The sequence below is a fragment of the Pimephales promelas genome, chromosome 24 (genome assembly GCF_988280905.1).
Source record: "Pimephales promelas chromosome 24, fPimPro1.hap1.1, whole genome shotgun sequence".
Taxonomy (NCBI): domain Eukaryota; kingdom Metazoa; phylum Chordata; class Actinopteri; order Cypriniformes; family Leuciscidae; genus Pimephales; species Pimephales promelas.
Genome location: NC_142792.1, coordinates 18,899,623 through 18,917,082, shown reverse-complemented (window position 1 = coordinate 18,917,082; position 17,460 = coordinate 18,899,623). Strand labels below are relative to the sequence as shown.

General features: G+C 38.3%; 1 protein-coding gene across 3 annotated transcripts in view; it reads right to left on the bottom strand.

The window, feature by feature from the left end:
* The window catches only part of tbc1d22a (TBC1 domain family, member 22a), a 171,523-nt gene that overhangs the window by 2,188 nt on the left and 151,875 nt on the right, over positions 1-17,460 (bottom strand). The gene's annotated exons all lie outside the window — the stretch shown is intronic.

Genomic DNA, 17,460 nt, shown 5'->3' with positions numbered 1-17,460 from the left:
TAAACAGTTTTTAGAGATAAAACTCTTCACATTCGATAATCATGAAAACAAATCTCAGAGAACGGTTGACTATGTACCAATGTGTAATTAGACCAAAGGTTCACTTTGTCCAATCATGCCCAACCTTCAGACATGTTTCTTGGTAATACAAGTATGCTTTAAAACATGTGTGGGACACACTAGCCTTTGAGGTCTACTGTCCTGCAAAATTTTGCTCCAACCCTGATTAAATTCAGCACAATCAGCTAACCAAGGTCTTGAGGATCGCTAGAAAATTACACTACAGGTGTGATTGATTAGGGCTGGAGCTAAACTCTGCAGGACAGTGGACCTTCAGGGCCAGAGTTGACCAACCCTACTTTAGAATCCTTTTTATCAGCATTTCTCAGTAATATTTGCGCGTTTAAGGTCACACAAAACATTTAAATACATTTCTTAAAGGGATACTCCACTTTTTTTTTGGGAAATAGGCTCATTTTACCACTCCCCCAGAGTTAAACAGTTGAGTTTTACCGTTTTCGAATCCATTCAGACGATTTTCTGATATTTAGAAGACTATCAGTTACTAGACAGTTTTTGGTCTCATTGACTTCCATAGTAGCAATGGAAGTCAATGAGACCAGAAAGTGTCTGGTTACTGATATTCTTCTAAATATCAAAAAATCGACTGAATATGTTCGAAAACGGTAAAACTCAACTGTTTAACTCTGGGGGAGTGGTTAAATGAGCCTATTTCCAAAAAAGGACTTGTGTCAAACAAGTTGCAAAATATTTATCTATGCAAATTAGCAGCTATGCGATGTGGTGACGAAGAACCAGTACAGCAACTGATAAATTTGCTTACAACAATCGGCTAGTGTGCTGCTGGAGGATATTTGAGCATCCTAATACACATACATCCCGTGAAGAAGCGTCTTAAATTTGCTGGAAGGAGTTTTCCTTGGTGTTTAGCAGGCAAGGGAAGGCATTGCAGCACAGTCTAAAGTTGTTTATATCTTTTTCTTTAGCGGGGTCAAGCCATGCTATCACAAAGCACCACTGTACTTCTCTAAATTATTATAACTTTCAATCACAGATTCTTTGGCTGCTCTATCTTAAGTGTAGGGTGAAGAGAGCGAGCTGCCAGTCAATCTGTGTGTTTCTCTTCTCGCTCGGTGCGGTCAGGACCTTGCCAGTGGAAGCCCATTTCTCTTAGGTATAGAAGGCCAAGTCTAATTCACTCAAGACGGCGTCAGGCGGCTCCAGCAGGCCTCAGAGTCAATGACTGCATTACAGCGGCTTAGAGGCTCAATCTCCCAGCCTAATTCACCTATCCTGCTGGCCCTGATGAAGGAGAATGAGAACGCTTAATACTCCATCACAGAGGGGTACAAGCGGGATGGATGGAGGTGAGAAGTAGAAGAGAAAGATACAGGGAAAAAAAAGCAATAATGCATCTTGTAATAACGGGAATGTGCCTCAGACATTTGCCAGTTAATGCGCCAAATACTCATTTGATTATTCATTCAAGAACTAACGAGAATCCCAACTAAAAGTACTTAAATCTACCATCTTCTCTCCAAGTGTAAAAAAACAAAAACAAACAAGGATGAAATACCAATTGGACTTGTCTGATATGGAGCGTACACTGCATAAGAGCTTCAGACACAACGGTCTGATACATCTGTGTCAAGACGAATGCTTTCGGCTACACTAGCTTGATTTCCCAAGCCATTGCATACCGTAACATGACAGAACGCAAATGAGTGTTGCATTCTCAGTGTTGTCGCATGGGGCATTAGGTTAGAAATTAAACAGTCCTCTTTGGTTTTGTCTTCAGCATAGACAATTAAACTAAGATTAAAAAGGCAGAGTAATAACAACATTGTTTGTATTACAAAAGTGTTCATTAGGCTTCCATTTACCCCTTGTATGTGTAATTCAAAGACTATGCAAGTAAAGACTTATGTGTAATAGCCTTTGCAATTCCACAGCCACTTGATTGGGACATTTTATCAAATGTGAAGTTGAGGGCAAAGGACAAAAGAGAAAATAATCATTTTTATGAAGTATAAAGTAGATGCTTGATTATTCAATATGAGTATTAAAACAGATGAGTACCAATACGTAATTTTTAGGTATTAGCCGATACCTGCATTTTTGGAAGACTAAGCTGTTCTATTTGTGCAAAAACTGTTTTTTTAAGTACTTGAGCACAGTATCATAAAATACTGACACTGATATCAATAATTATACCTGTCAACTATATTTAAAATGAAATCATCCATGCAATAGTCAAATCAGGTTCTAATCAACACAGTCATCTCAGTCTGATATTGTTTTTTTTCTCAACCAATAACTATATTAGGATACTAATTGCCTAGTAATGAGCCAAGTTACATAATTGGAAATAAATTAGTGATATTAATGGGATCCACATAGGCAACGACCATGATTGATTGGGCACTGCTCATTTTCACTGCATTTAGGGACGTAAACTAATTGCATACTATAAGAAGCATGGGATATTGTAAGTGCATTTCCAATCCCTTAAACTTTAATTAGCTAATTAATAGATTTTATGTAAAGATCAGAAGGAAGAACTACATAAATGATCACATTACTTTTCATACATAATTGAATATTAAAGCTGCAGTACGTAGTTTTTCCTCAGTCGCCATCTCTGTTTGAAATCTGCAATTGCAGTCATTTGTGTAGTTATCAACTTTTCCACGGATTTCCCGCGGAAATCCACCAGTACCACTGGAATTGACATTATTAGAAGCTTACCGTTTTAGATAGTTTTGAACACTGGCTGGTTATGTACTTTCTCAAAAATCCAAATATTTTGGATAATTTCTAACCCAAGTTACGGACTGGAGCTTTAACATATTGAATTGACATTCTGAGGATTGTTATTTGGATGTGCCAAAAATGTGATTCCAGAAGTAATGCTACAGGGAATGACGCCCAAGTAATGTTCTTTAAGTTACACACCCACACACACACGAAAGGAATTAAATCAACTGAAAGAGATGGAGTTGAACATTTCCTTACACAAACCTCCACAATGCACTCCAACAGGTAACAGCAGATTAAATCTTTCGTTAAATGTCAACAGACCCTTCATAGGCTAGATTTTCTCTCCAATCATTTTTTTGTGAAGTACCCATGTCCTCCTTGAATTCAAGTAGACCGTTTATTGAAGAAGAGCGAGAGTATGTAAAACTTTAAGGATGAATAATATCCCTGAAGATCACTATAAGATTGTGTAGGTGTCATTTCCAAGAGATTTTGAAGAGTAATCTACCCTTTCCACAACTGTTGAGTATCTGTAACACTTAAGCAAATGTATTTCTGGATTGACAAAAAAGTGCACTAAATCACTGATGTGTGTGCAAAACAGTTGTCAACCATACTGTGCGATAGCCAAATCTCCTAATCAACAGCCTAGTTTTCGACAAATAACGAGATTAGGACACTAATTACTTGTAATGAGCCAAGCCGAATTATTGGATATAAATGAAGTATCTAATGATCTACACATCCAGCTAACATAATTGATGCAAGATTGATAATTTTTGTTGCATTTAGAGACTTTTTCTCTGGAGCATGTAGAAAGATGGCAAACTATTAGTTATGGGACATAGTAACAACGTTGCCAATGGCCATTATTACATTCAATATGAAATGGCATTCATTTCTTTCCCCATGATGTAATACATTTTTACGTAGCCCCTCTAGTCCCACTTTGGTAAAAAAAAAAATAATTATAACTATCTTGTGGCCTCAAGATAGTAACTCGTGGCCTCAAGATAGTAACTCGTGGCCTCAAGATAGTAACTCGTGGCCTCAAGATAGTAACTCGTGGCCACAAGATAGTAACTCGTGGCCTCAAGATAGTAACTCGTGGCCTCAAGATAGAATTAGTATCTCGTGGCCACGAGTTAGTATCTCGTGGCCACGAGTTACTATCTTGAGGCCACGAGTTACTAATTCTATCTTGAGGCCACGAGTTACTATCTTGAGGCCACGAGTTACTATCTTGAGGCCACGAGTTACTATCTTGAGGCCACGAGTTACTATCTTGTGGCCACGAGTTACTATCTTGAGGCCACGAGTTACTATCTTGAGGCCACGAGTTACTAATTCTATCTTGAGGCCACGAGTTACTATCTTGAGGCCACGAGTTACTATCTTGAGGCCACGAGTTACTATCTTGAGGCCACGAGTTACTATCTTGAGGCCACGAGTTACTATCTTGTGGCCACGAGTTACTATCTTGAGGCCACGAGTTACTAATTCTATCTTGAGGCCACGAGTTACTAATTCTATCTTGAGGCCACGAGTTACTATCTTGAGGCCACGAGTTACTATCTTGAGGCCACGAGTTACTATCTTGAGGCCACGAGTTACTATCTTGTGGCCACGAGTTACTATCTTGAGGCCACGAGTTACTATCTTGAGGCCACGAGTTACTAATTCTATCTTGAGGCCACGAGTTACTATCTTGAGGCCACGAGTTACTATCTTGAGGCCACGAGTTACTATCTTGAGGCCACGAGTTACTATCTTGAGGCCACGAGTTACTATCTTGTGGCCACGAGTTACTATCTTGAGGCCACGAGTTACTAATTCTATCTTGAGGCCACGAGTTACTAATTCTATCTTGAGGCCACGAGTTACTATCTTGAGGCCACGAGTTACTATCTTGAGGCCACGAGTTACTATCTTGAGGCCACGAGTTACTATCTTGTGGCCACGAGTTACTATCTTGAGGCCACGAGTTACTATCTTGAGGCCACAAGTTACTATCTTAAGGCCACGAGTTAGTATCTTGTGGCCACGAGTTACTATCTTGAGGCCACGAGTTACTATCTTGAGGCCACGAGTTACTAATTCTATCTTGAGGCCACGAGTTACTATCTTGAGGCCACGAGTTACTATCTTGAGGCCACGAGTTACTATCTTGAGGCCACGAGTTACTATCTTGTGGCCACGAGTTACTATCTTGAGGCCACGAGTTACTATCTTGAGGCCACGAGTTACTAATTCTATCTTGAGGCCAAGAGTTACTATCTTGAGGCCACGAGTTACTATCTTGAGGCCACGAGTTACTATCTTGAGGCCACGAGTTACTATCTTGAGGCCACGAGTTACTATCTTGTGGCCACGAGTTACTATCTTGAGGCCACGAGTTACTAATTCTATCTTGAGGCCACGAGTTACTATCTTGAGGCCACGAGTTACTATCTTGAGGCCACGAGTTACTATCTTGAGGCCACGAGTTACTATCTTGTGGCCACGAGTTACTATCTTGAGGCCACGAGTTACTATCTTGAGGCCACAAGTTACTATCTTAAGGCCACGAGTTAGTATCTTGTGGCCACGAGTTACTATCTTGAGGCCACGAGTTACTATCTTGAGGCCACGAGTTACTAATTCTATCTTGAGGCCACGAGTTACTATCTTGAGGCCACGAGTTACTATCTTGAGGCCACGAGTTACTATCTTGAGGCCACGAGTTACTATCTTGAGGCCACGAGTTACTATCTTGTGGCCACGAGTTACTATCTTGAGGCCACGAGTTACTATCTTGAGGCCACAAGTTACTATCTTAAGGCCACGAGTTAGTATCTTGTGGCCACGAGTTAGTATCTTGTGGCCACGAGTTACTATCTTGAGGCCACGAGTTACTATCTTGAGGCCACGAGTTACTATCTTGAGGCCACAAGATAGTTATAATACATTTTTTTTTACCAAAGTGGGACTAGAGGGGCTCCGTACATTTTTGAATGCAACACAGCATTCAAGCTAAAATGCTAAATGTAGGGATGCACAAAGAAACCCAAAAATAACAGCCAAAAATATATCCAAGTTATTGCTGAACCCAACATTATTTCTATTTGGCTTGCACATTGTTAACACAAATAAAATAGCATGTTTACTGAGAGCCTGCCAAATTGTATAACCTGATCTAGTACAGTAAGTTACCATTTCTTCATTATTCATATAGAATTCATATAGACTTTAAGAGAAGTTTTACCTGCAGATGTTTTTAGATGAAGGGTGCTCATAAAATCTATACTGTCAAAATGGTTGCCACATGCTTTAAGAAATCTGGCATGGTGCTGTTACATGGCAAAACTATCCGCATAGCATTTTGAGAATCCCCTAAAATGGAAAAAAAATATATATATATATTTTGAAATAAACTGACGGTTAGTTAGTTAGACATGCAGCAGATTCAGCCTCATCTAAACGGACATATATTGCATTTCCAACAGGAACAGTCCCCCTGGAGTACCCTGGGGTTAAGTGCCTTGCCCCGGGGCTAAACGATAATGGCGGATCCCAGAATTTCTCCAGGTTCACGAATCATCCCTTTCAAGCCAAGATCTTCCATCGCAAAGCTAATACCGACACCATTCCCAAGTCGCATCATATGCATATATTACATTGCAGTTTGACAGCAATAAACTGGGACAGACTTTAATCAAGTCACGCTGTGCAACTGGACATCAATAATAAATAAAGCACACCACCAAAAGCAGCAAACTTATGATGCACAGTAATTCTAGTTTTAAAGGTTGGCCTAATATGACTTTTTTCCAAAAGTGGCATTTATCTTAACGCTATTCGATTGACGCAATACAATTGTGATTGTTCTATTCTGACTGCAATTGTACTCAGAGCTGCAATTGCTTCGAGACTGATTATTATATTCACAACGCCGGTGAAGGAATGTTTGCCACCAAGGATTACGCCGAATGGAGACTTTTAGCCCCTCATCTTCTCGCTGAGCCCTCCTGAATTTGTAAGAATCGATCAGCGGCTCAAGAACAGCGCCGCAGTCACTCCATCAAACGGCAAAGTCGCAGGTCTGCAGATCCTGAGCGTTTGATCCCTGTGTTTTAAACACTCGTGAGACTAACCGGTAGCGAGGTGGTGATTGATTGCGAGGAACTTTATAAACAGCTTTGTTTATCAAGGCTTCTGCTAGACGGAGAAGCGATAGGTTGGGTCTCGGCAATTCGGGAGCAGAGCTGTAATTACTTCCAGGATATTAAGTCCTTCATGCTTTTCCATGTCTCTTTTCGGATAAATTGTCCCTGCCTCGCGTTGAGCGAGCTTCCTGCAACAACAGTGACACTCTATCATTAAACTGTATTAAAGCACATTTACAGGCAGGAGGGTTGCTCTTGATTCGGGACCTGCACGTATGACGATTAATCATTACCGGCGGGTCTCCTCCAGAAGTGGACAAAATTACTAGTTCTCTGATGAATGTGCTAGGTTTTCGATTAATCATGAAGAGTTCATTTCACCTAATCCTTCAATGCAACCGTCCTAATAGAGTCAACACTATAACTCAGTAACAAGGTGGCAAGGAAAATATCTGCACTACTATAAATCTCTAGAGATACTTTTCTTTTTTTTTTTAAATTGCATGCAGATTCACCTCTGACTCAAATAATAAACTTGCAGATGCCCCCAAGATGAAACAAAATATGACTGCCACTTGGAAATCCTTTCAAGTTAAACCAGGCAAAGTGAACAAAATTAAACTTTCGATCCGCAAACAATTAGATAGTGATTCGCATTCGAACGCTTTATATATCCGATATGCACGTACAATTGGAAGTTAATTAAAAAAGTGCTTGACATTTGCACTGCCGAGAAAAAGCAGCTGACAGACAATGCGGAAAGTGGGATTTTTCTTGCTCTTTTAAACTAAGCTGCAAAACCCCCAAACTGCCTTCGACTGTCATCACAGCCATTTGCTCATTGACATATGACCGCCCACATTTATTTTGTGTTCAGAAACTGGCCCATTATCTAGAGATGATGTTTGTCAATATTCAAACTTGCATTAAGATGAGTTACGTCAGGTATGAAGTCACTAATAGCTAATTATATAGGTTCTTGAGTCTCATAACTTTCAGTGGTCATCTACAGTATTTCTAAAGAATTTTCATGGGATTTACATCATTCCCAAAGCAAATTTGATCTTGAATTCTGGACACTTTACAATAAGGTTCAACATCATTACTAACATGATCTAACAATAGGTCTAGGTCTAGAGACCACTTTTTGATGGTCTTTGGCATTTGGTCTCGGTCTCTGACATTGAGGATTTTTTTTTCAAGACCATAACTGTCAAAATATCACTAATTTGCCAGTATATTGACCATTTTTTAGTTAGCACCCTTGCTTTTATTGTATGTAAAACGTACTGATTGAAATCCAAGCAATAACGCCACTCATTGGTCATTGCTAATTATGTATTTTTGTTACCGCTGCATGTTCATCTATTGTTAATACAAAGCAGAGAAAAGTGAAGACTTGTTTTACATTCTGTACTAAATGACGGAAGCCACCCAGGAGTATTGAATAAAGATGGTTAAGTTTATTTCCGCTTTGAGTGTTAAATATCTCAGTTTTTATGAAATGTGGATATTTCAGATCAATCTGGGAAGATTTTAGATCAATCTCTTTTGATCATGTTTAACGTTTTATTGTGTCATGTAGTGTGAGGCGGTGGTCTTGGTCTTGGATTAAGTGGTCTTGACTACAACACAATCAATAAGCAATACATTTGTTACTGTATTTAATAATCTTTGCTAAAGTTAGTTAATAAAAATACAGCTGTTCATTCTTGTTTGTTCATGTAAATTCACAGTGCATTAACTGATGTTAACTGATACAATCTTTGATTTCAACAAATGTTGTAATTAAATATTAACCAACATTAATACATGCTGTATTATCAATTCTCAGTTCATGTTAACTAAGGTAGTTTATAAATATTGAAACAAAACAAAATATTGTTTTCTGATAATGCATGCGCTTCCTGAAATATCACTGGTTTTGGTTACTGAAATGTTATCATGCTGTTGAAGTTATATGCAAAATTATGATTTCTAAGTATATACGGAAATATAATCAGTTTAGTGTAAGAAAACACCCACTCAAATTGTTTTGGTATTCATGTAATTCTCATCCTGCTCATAATATAACTGTATTATGCCCATGCACAATTTGAGAGGTAAGTCAATCAAATTGTTGACAGATAAGTCATTTCTAAGATGACTTTCTCAAGGGGTGAAAACACTGTTTGAACAGTCATTGTTTTTGCAATTCAGTTTGGCAGATATTTCACCCCTAAAAGTAAAAACATCCTCTAATAACATACAAAAAACTGTATGTAACTGGTAACAAAACCATATAGTAGTTTCCTAGAACTAATTTGGGGACACAGTGGGCAAACATATTTAGTGTTGTGTCACATTGGCACTTGATGGAATGAAGAATCTCAGCGATGCACACACTTGAGAACACGAGTTTAAAAGCTGTATTAGCTCAGAGGTTCGAGCGGTAAGCCAATCAGCCACATGCCCCTAAGAGCCTGCACAACAAATTAAGAGTTTGTCTGCTCACAGTTATTCACACAGACAGCGAATCCATTTAGTTTCGGCTGTTTGAACCACCTGAGGTGGAACGAGACAAAACATTAGGAGCTGATAGTTGCTGCTTTTTAATTTAGCAGCATAATGAACGTAACAGGCGTGAACCACCCAGCTTCCCCTCTTGAGTTCTTTGCCATTTCTTTTACTTTTATTAATTCAGTCATTTTCTAAAAGCCAAGAGGGAAGCAAGGATGAAATATTCTTTGCATTTATTACATCCGTAAATGAGTTCTTGAACATTTCCAAATGACAGTATAGGAAGCATATTTTTTTTTTTCCATTTTCTGAGGAATCCCATTGTGCTTGTCCATGCCAAACTCACCGGCAATATATTAGGGTGTTTTGGATGGTTGCCAAGGTGTTGAGATGATGTTGTTATGGCAATGTGGTTACAAATTGTCCGGGGAGGTTGCCAGGGCAAGGTCAGTTGTTTTATATTTCAACACTAAGATATAAGAACAAATCCACTAAAAATTAAGTGAAAAAATGACAATATTTGTGTATGAAACATTTATACATTCATTTTGAAGAACTAAAAATTCTGTCATCATTCACTCACTCGTGTTGTTACAAACTGCATATATTCTGTGGAACAAAAAACGAGATATTTTGAGATGTCTCGGTCAAAGTTAATGGCAACCATACCAACATATTTGTTGGTTTGGTTACCAACTTTTTTCCAAATATCTTCTGTGTTGACGTACAGGTTTGGAACAGGTTTGTGGGTTTTAACAATGAGTATAAAAGCATGTTGCCAATAATATTTTAATCACCTCTTTTAGTAGAATGTTGGGAAAACGTTTTGTTAGTCCACTTTAGACATTCCACTAACTATAAGTAACTTAACAACTACATGTCAACTAACTGTCAATAGAGTATTAGTAGACTGGATGCTTAATATATGATAACACTTTATTTTGATGGTCTACCAAAATACACTCTTATGCTACGTTCACACCGGACGCGAATCGCGCGTCAAATTCGCGTTTAGTTTGACGCTTGACCACTTTGTGTTAATTCGCGTGTCAAGAGCGAAACTGACGCGCGTAAAAACAAAAGTTTGAAGCGAAATTTACGCGCGTCAGAATCGAAATCCGTTAGCGGCCATTGTTTTTATGTCGACCGAGCCTTCATCGAGAGAGTCACCGCTCTGTATTTACTCTGGAGAGCAGAACAGCGGCGTGGGGATCATCGTCGCCGTATATTTGTGTCCACCGGACCCTTCGGAGCCGAACCGTTTGGCGAGTTTCACCATTTGCTCGCTCCAGGAGCTGCGCTAGATGACGGCCGTTGTCAGCGGTACTTCCGCCTGTCCCGCGCCCAGTTTGATGACATGTTGTCCCGCATCGGAGCGAGGATCACCCTCGCCCTCATCCATCTAATCTAGCTGTCATTAATTTTTGTTTTGATAATAAATAGAGCCAGCCTTCAAAAGTTATTAACCTGTCCTGTGATTTTTTTCTCTCTCTCACGTCCAGACACGAATTTATGCACATATGTTGATTGTCTTTACAACATAATACTATTTCATATAATCTAGATATGGAATAAATAACATTCAATACAAAATGAACATGTCTCGTATATAGAAATAATGTTTTAAGTGCTAAAATATTTGCTTTGTTGTGCATAATCCCACCATGCATTTAGTCATATTAACAAAATAATTTATTGAAGCATCCAGACACTTCACCACGTGAGCAAGCAGCTAGGCTCCTGATTGGTTAACGCGACGCGAATTCACGCCAAAGTTCAGATTTTTCAACTCGGGCGGCAGACGCGAATTCGCGTCAAACACGTGAATGCACAAATGGCACTAACTGAATCATTCACGCTTAACGCGCCAGACGCTCAATTCGCGCCATTCGCGCGAACTTGCCGTGCGAATTAGGCGTATTCGCGTCTTCCGCGCCGCGCTCCACACCTCATTCGCGCCGCAGGAATTTTTCACGCGCGTAAAGCATCTTTGAATTGACTTAACATTGAAATAATTTTCCCCGCATCCGACACTTTTCATTGTGTAGTACGACGTCCGTTGGGAACGTATTGTGTATTACGGAGCTGCCAGTGAAGGCGGCGTTAGGGTTCTTTGTAACCAGGAAAAAGGTTCTATATGGAAAAATGTTTCATATTATTGACAAACATCAAGACCCTAAAATATATTTGTGAATGATCACAAAATTCAAGATATGAAGTTTAGAAAATTTATATATTTATATCATTTTATGTATTTAATCAATATCACACGAAGAGTGCCATTTCAGTTTTTCTCCTCCAAAAATCAGCATAAATAAAATGTAATATTAAGTTACTTCAACAGTTTAATAAACAATAATTTAATCACAGCTGCAAAATGTTGCAGAATAATGTAATATATGAATGAATAAAAGTCTATAAAGAACATTTGTACCAAAAGGGTTCTTTCTTGTCATTATAGAATTTTTTTTTTAGCATAAAAGGTTCTTTGGAATAAAGAACCCTATGCTTCATATATAGAACTCCAATGAATCCTTTTTTCTAAGAGTGTATATTCTACTGATTATAAGTAACTTGGCAACTACAAGTTATTATATATATATATATATATATATCATAATGGTTGTCTGTGAGATTCAAACAGTTTGAATCCCCATTGAATCCAACAGCAAGCACAAATAGCTTGTTGCAATTTGAAATTAGGTGTGAATAAAGCACCGAAATAACCATAGATATTGATGTTCATGTCCAGCTATTGCAAATCACAAGCTATTAATAAGCACAACTAATGAAGCCAGTATGAAGGTGTTCATCATATAGAGGCGAATAATCTTATTTCACAGACAGCATAATATATAGACCTCTTTTTAATTAAGCCTCACATTTGCGTATGGTGGACATAATAATTGCACATAACTCCATGTTTTCCGCTTCATGTGCTGTAGAGATAGCAGCGGTCTGCCCTGGGGTCTTGCACTAAGACTTCGGCGGTTACTTGTGCAGTGCAGTCAACACTCTTCCAAAGATAGCTGGCATGCGCACACACACATTAAAACGCTGTTTTGTGATTCAACTAGCTCCCTTTCTGCCGTAAACTCCATTTAAATCAACCCATTAAAACTCCAAAGTGGATGATTGATTTCTCCGATTCCTCCTTCCATCCACGCATAAACACGTTATCAGAGCTCACACTCGACTGCGTCTCAGCGGTTAGAGAGAACTCTATGTACCGCCATGTTTAAGTTTTGAGACGTGCGAGTGAGACTGGGAAACTTAATAGCGATAGATGTGTAATGTATGTGTTTATGGCTGTCTATGTCTTGAAAACAGGAAGCATGAGTGAAAAAGAGGTTAGGATGACCGATTTGGACAAAACGTCCTGCTCCCATTGGAAGAAGAGCCAAGCTCTCTTCCAAAACCTTGTGAGCAGTCTAATTAAACAGCATTTTCAAGATATCATCCACAATGCAAAGGCTGTTCCGAAAGGGAGACAGTAACATTACTAGCATTCCTTTGGCTAAAATCTAACGTTGAGTCGCACATTTTCACAATCAGGCAAGGCAATCCCAGAATGCTATGCAGCAAGCAAAGGGATTTCCTTCGATTTCCTAACAACCTGAATTCAATTATAGATTCTGTTTTAATGATTTAAAGGAGTAGTTCACTTTAAAAAAAATGATAATTTACTCACCTCCATGTCATCCAAGATGTCCATGTCTTTCTTTCTTCAGTCAAAAAGAAATTAAGGTTTTTGATGAAAACATTCCAGGATTTTCTCCATGAAATGGACTTTACTGGTAACCAAACGGTTCAAAAGGTTCAAGGTCTAAAAGACAGTTTCAGTGCTAATTGCAAACTGTTCAAAGGGCTTTAAACGATTCGGGTCTTATCAAGCGAAACGATCACTCAATTAAAAAAAAAAAAAAATGAAACAAAATGAACAAATCTTTTTTGGAGTCATTTGGTTCATTCAACGAACGAAATGAACAAATTGACTCGGAAAAAGATTTTTTTATTTTGATGAACGAGTTCGAACAGGAGACTAACGAACGCGCATCACAGAACAGGACACTTAAACTTTGTTATTTTTTTAAATGAGCGATCGTTTCGCTTGATAAGACCCTTATTCATGGTCTTGAATCGTTTAAAGCCCTTTGAACAGTTTGCAGTTTGCACTGAAACTGTCTTTTGGACCTTGAACCGTTTTGGTTACCACTAAAGTGCATTATAGAGAAAAATCCTGGAATGTTTTCATCAAAAACCTTAATTTCTTTTCGACTGAAGAAAGAAAGACATGGACATCTTGGATGACATGGGGGTGAGTAAATTATCAGCAAACGTTTTATTTTTTTTTTTTAAAGAGAACTACTCCTTTAATATAAATGTATGATCAAAAACTATGGTAATTATAAAACAGCTTAATTAATCTTTTAAAATACAATCAAATGAAAATCAAATAATTCCTTTCAGTTTTTGTTTAAATGGAAATATGGATGGGAGATTATTTGATATTCCTTAAAACATGTATTTTAATTAAGCTAAAATACGTTAATACACTATACTATAGAAAAGTAATATATTTATGTCATAATATTTTGGTGAGTTGTAGTAACGACTTTTGAGTTTCTGTGCAGTTATGACAATAGTTTTTATCAATTGAAATAATGAAATGGTGACCATTTCTAGAGATGAAGTTAATGTAGAGCATCCTCATACTGTATAGTGTTAATATTCACAGACACTAGTCTACATCTAGTGATTTGATTAAGTGTGCGGCCCTACTTTTCATTTATCCATTCCAATGTTGCCAAATTACTTGCGTTTATACATTCAATATTTTTCAGACTGGATTACGCTATTTCATTCTGTTCTGTTCCTTTCTGCTATAATAAAACATCTCTCTTGCATTCTATCATAGAAAAGTATGATTTCTGTGTGATATGGTCACTGTCCTTTGAACAGGGAGTGCCGAAATCATTATCTATGAATTTTAAAAAAACAACATATATTTTGGTATTCTAGCAGGCATTTGAGACAACGGGGCTCCAAAAAGCGAAACAAAATCTCATCGATAAAGAGTAAATTGGTAATCACAGACAAAAGAGGGAAGAGGTTCTCGGGCCGTTAGCTGCACCAAAGGCTTTCTCATTACATGATAAACAAACCCCTAATGAGAGCTCATTTGCTGCATATTGCCCTTACTAAATGGCATCAGGGGTTGACATTTGGCTGTCTGTAACCTGCCGTGCCACTCCGCAGGGAAGACGCATGCAGCTCATAGCCAATGTTCAACTGTACATGGCCTTGCCCTCTCTTTTTTATTCAGATCTTCACTAGCGTCACTGTGAATTCAGTTCAGTAAAAAAACGTCATTAGCATCAGCAGTAAAATGGAGTGAATAAGAGGAGCTTAGAGCACAGATAGCGGCAGCCATTATGTCTCCACGCTCACTTATCCAAGCATTAGAGCTTTTCATCTAAACACACTAGCGTCCAATTTATTTGCTTTCATTATTTATTTTTGGCCTTCAAAAAGAATCATAGTCTATACTGGAGCAGATGCAGTACACATCAATATTAATGGAGGACACAATAAAAGTCTGAGTATAAACCAAAGAGTGAAGGTTTGGCAAGTTAGAGTGGTCCTTTCTCCATGAAATGCATTGTGTTGCAGCAACAAATTTGCTATATTTTATTGTATTAACTAGTGTATTAACCAATGACCAATTTATTGGATGGCTTGGTATAAAACCTCTTACAGTATTTGGCGCTCACAGATCCATTGTCAAATTCTCAATTATAGTGAGGGCGTCACTTGATATTTAAAGCTTAGGTGACTGACTTTAAAAATCCATTAAATGGAAACCAGTAAAATTCCAGTTCCAATTAGTATGCTAGCTGTATCCATTTACATCCAGTCTTTGTGCTAAGCTAGGTTAGCAGTGGGTGCGTCTAAGGTATCTATGGACATATCTAACTCTGGGGGATACGGTGAAGTCCCAAAAAGTGTTCCTGTAACACTTTTTTTATTGCATTCACCTCCCTAAGAACCCTGTTTTGAAATATTAAGATGACTTGGAATTTAAAAAAAAAAAAAAAAAAAACATGTTGGAATGTATATAATTACACAGATTAGTTGTAAGAAACATGCTTGAAAGTTAAACATGCATACCCAATAGAAGGTGTGTTGACTGTCATGACAACATATAGAGTCAAGACAAAATTTATTCAGACACCTTCAACATTTCGAACATTATCACAGTGTATGCCATCTTTCTGTCAGACTGTCTCACAAATAGGGTTGGGTATCGAGAATCGAGTATCGATTGGAACCGGGACTAACTTTTCGTTTTTCCCGGAATCGTTCAAAAGTAAAAATTTCGATTCCTAGTTTCAATATTCACAGTCCGCCGAGCGGAAGAAGAAACCGCTGAACACCACCAATGAAGAAGCGTCTACCGGAAGTGTTGGCATAACCACGCGAGTCGAACATGAGTACCTTATGTCGGCGATCCAAAGTGTGGCTTCACTTTTCTAAAAATAACGAAATCTGTGACAAAAGGAGTATTTTTACAGAAGGAGTATTTCCTTCAGAAAGGCCGTTGGTTAGCAAGGTTAGCTAAAATTTTTGACCCTGCCTCTTAAAAGAATCGGAATCGAGAATCGTTAGGAACCGGAATCGAAACAAGGAATCGGAATCAGAATCGTTCAAATTCAAACGATACCCAACCCTACTTACAAATGAATTAGGTTAAATAGCTGTCAGCTACCAATTACCAAGAAATGCTTAATGTTGTTCAGTCAGTGGTGTAAAAAGGTCGTATTAGCAATTAAAGAAAGAAAAAAAAACACTGAATCATTTTTGTTTGTGTACAATTTACTGGTAGTCCACTGTATGAAGAATTTGTGGGTATAATGTGTCACAGTTTGCTTGCACCCACTAGTACAAAACATAAAAACTTATATCTGGTTTCTGGATAATTCTTGTTTTGACTGTATTTAGTCAAAACTAGCACCATTTCTCAACACCTAGAGGTGAGACAGCAATATATAATTACGTACATTATGAGGAGTGCAGGAAGGGTAAAAGCGGGTCATATTGGTTCAAAAAGCAGGTTTTCAAGGGGTCGCTGTGGTATAGTCCTTTTAACCTTTATGCTGTCCCAGTAAAGATTTCCCCCCTGCTCCAATACTAATTAATTGCCCTCCTACCAAGAATAGAAGCCATTACGAACGACTAGAAATACCAGGGGGTCAGACAAAAGTCACAGTGAAACAAGACACACCTACTCTTCTGACACCTTAATAAACCTGCAAGATAATCTACAGTATTTATACTGTTATGTCAAAATCTGTTCGTTATTTACTCACCCTCACCCGACTGACTGACTTTGTGGAGTACCAAAGGTAAATATTCAGACTTTTTCTCTCCATACAATGAAAATGAGCTAATAAATGACCTGATCTCAAGACGTACAGGTTTTGAGACATGAACCCATGATATTCCAGCCCGTTCTCATCCTTTAACGTCATATAGAACGCTATATGCAAAAACGGCGCTATACTACGCACATAGCACCCTTTATCGTTAATATAACACGCGAACCCAAGACTTTATAAATCCTTTAGCGTGAATATGACACGCACACCCTACCCCACACCTAAACTTAGCCCTCACAGCGCGTGTTATATTAACGATAACGGGTGCCATGTGCATAGTATAGCGCCGTTTTGTCATATAGCGTTCTATATGACGTTAAAGGAAGAGAATGCGTTGGATATTATTGACCTGATGGAAAGTGTCTTGATATTTGATTGTATGCAAGTGTAGCTAAAAGTTCAATTTAGCAAAGTGGAAGATTAATTGAGTTTGAATGCGTTTCTCCAACCCGATCTCACGACCAAGTCGTACGAATTCGACTAATAATTAAAAAGTGGCTAAATCGTAACAATTCATACGACCTCACTCGTACGAATTAGTAGGATTTTGCTAAATCGTACATATTTTACGAATTGGCCAACTCGTATGAATTCAT